The following is a 2,791-nucleotide window of genomic DNA, read 5'->3' as shown; positions in this document are numbered from 1 at the left end:
CTTGTGTCCTGAGGTTCTTCACTGAGGTAAATTGTGGAAGCATAGTCTGAAACGACTCATGGCGTAGTCTGCTGCTCTCTCACTGTCACACTGTGTTAAGTTCAGATTAATCAAATGAGACAGTCTGGTTGCTAGGGACACACTGCCTAACAACCAGTCTTTCAAATGTGGTTGTTGGGCAGCACATCCCTAGCAACAGACTGGCACAGATTATTGAGGTGGTATCACAGAGGCTAAGTGGTACTGAGTGTCAATGAGGCTTGTCTGCAGCTCAAAGGACATCCAACGGCTCCAAAAAAGTCAAGACTTTATAACTGATGACTAGAGTTGAGCGAACACCTGGATGTTCGGGTTCGAGAAGTTCGACCGAACTTCCCGGAAATGTTCGGGTTCGGGATCCGAACTTCGCCCCGAACCCGAATCCCATTGAAGTCAATGGGGACCCGAACTTTTCGGCACTAAAAAGGCTGTAAAACAGCCCAGGAAAGGGCTAGAGGGCTGCAAAAGGCAGCAAAATGTAGGTAAATCCCCTGCAAACAAATGTGAATAGGCAAATGAATAAAAATAAAATAAATAAAAATTAACCAATATCAATTGGAGAGAGGTCCCATAGCAGAGAATCAGGCTTCATGTCACCCAACACTGGAACAGGCCACTGTCAGATATTTTTAGGCCCCGGCACCCAGACAGAGGAGAGAGGTCCCATTGCAGAGAATCAGGCTTCATGTCACCCACCACTGGAACAGGCCACTGTCAGATATTTAGGCCCCGGCACCCAGACGGAGGAGAGGTTCATTCAACTTTGGGTTGCCCCGCAATATAATGGTAAAATTAAAAAAAGAGGATTGAATGAAGTGCCCTGGAGTACAAGAATATATGGTTAAGGGGAGGTAGTTATAAATGTCTAATCTGCACAAGGGATGGACAGGTCCTGTGGGATCCATGCCTGGTTCATTTTTATGAACATCAGCTTGTCCACATTGGCTGTGGACAGGCGGCTGCATTTGTCTGTAATGACGCCCCCTGCCGTGCTGAATACACGTTCAGACAAAACGCTGGCCGCCGGGCAGGCCAGCACCTCCAAGGCATAAAAGGCTAGCTCTGGCCACGTGGACAATTTGGAGACCCAGAAGTTGAATGGGGCCGAATCATCAGTCAGTATGTGGAGGGGTCTGCACACGTACTGTTCCACCATGTTAGTGAAATGCTGCCTCCTGCTAACATGTTCCCGTATCAGGTGGTGGTGCAGTTAGCTGTGGCGTGGTGACAAAACTTTTCCACATCTCTGCCATGCTAACCCTGCCCTCAGAGGAGCTGGCCGTGACACAGCTGCGTTGGCGACCTCTTGCTCCTCCTCTGCCTTCGCCTTGGGCTTCCACTTGTTCCCCTGTGACATTTGGGAATGCTCTCAGTAGCGCGTCTACCAACGTGCGCTTGTACTCGCGCATCTTCCTATCACGCTCCAGTGCAGGAAGTAAGGTGGGCACATTGTCTTTGTATCGGGGATCTAGCACACGTTAATATGTGGGCAACTCTGCTGTCGTTGCACAGGAACTGCAGCATGTAGTCGCTCATGTGTGCCAGGCTGCCCAGAGGTATGGACAAGCTGTCCTCTGTGGGAGGCGTATCGTCATCGTCCTGCGTTTCCCCCCAGCCACGCACCAGTGATGGGCCCGAGCTGTGTTGGATGCCACCCCGCTGTGAACATGCTTCATCCTCACCCTTCTCATCCTCGTCCTCCAGTAGTGGGCCCTGTCTGGCCACATTTGTACCTGGCCTCTGCTGTTGCAAAAAAACTCCCTCTGAGTCACTTCTAAGAGACTGGCCTGAAAGTGCTAAAAATGACCCCTCTTCCTCCTCCTGGGCCACCTCCTCTTCCATCATCACCCTAAGTGTTTTCTCAAGGAGACATAGAAGTGGTATTGTAACGCTGATAACGGCGTCATCGCCACTGGCCATGTTGGTGGAGTACTCGAAACAGCGCACACAGGTCTCGCATGGAGGCCCAGTCATTGGAGGTGAAGTGGTGCTGTTCCGCAGTGCGACTGACCCGTGTGTGCTGCAGCTGAAACTCCACTATGGCCTGCTGCTGCTCGCACAGTCTGTCCAGCATGTGCAAGGTGGAGTTCCACTTGGTGGGCACGTCGCATATGAGGCAGTGAGCGGGAAGGCCGAAGTTACGCTGTAGCGCAGACAGGCGAGCAGCGGCAGGATGTGAATACCGGAAGCGCGCACAGACGGCCCGCACTTTATGCAGCAGCTCTGACATGTCGGGGTAGTTGTGAATGAACTTCTGCACCACCAAATTCAGCACATGCGCCAGGCAAGGGATGTGCGTCAAACCGGCTAGTCCCAGAGCTGCAACGAGATTTCGCCCATTATCGCACACCACCAGGCCGGGCTTGAGGCTCACCGGCAGCAACCACTCGTCGGTCTGTTGTTCAATACCCCACCACAACTCCTGCACGGTGTGGGGCCTGTCCCCCAAACATATGAGTTTCAGAATGGCCTGCTGACGTTTACCCCGGGCTGTGCTGAAGTTGGTGGTGGTGAAGGTGTGTGGCTGACTGGATGAGCAGGTGGAAGAAGAGGAGGAGGCTACAGGAGGCAAAGAATGTTGCCCTGCGATCCTTGGCGGCGGAAGGATGTGCGCCAAAGAGCTCTCCGCCTGGGGCCCTGCCGCCACTACATTTACCCAGTGTGCAGTAAGGGAGATATAGCGTCCCTGGCCGTGCTTACTGGTCCACGTATCTGTGGTTAGGTGGACCTTGCCACAGATTGCGTTGCGCAG

The sequence above is a fragment of the Bufo bufo genome, chromosome 4, assembly GCF_905171765.1.
Source record: "Bufo bufo chromosome 4, aBufBuf1.1, whole genome shotgun sequence".
NCBI classification, from domain to species: domain Eukaryota; kingdom Metazoa; phylum Chordata; class Amphibia; order Anura; family Bufonidae; genus Bufo; species Bufo bufo.
Note: the sequence above shows the minus strand (reverse complement) of the source record.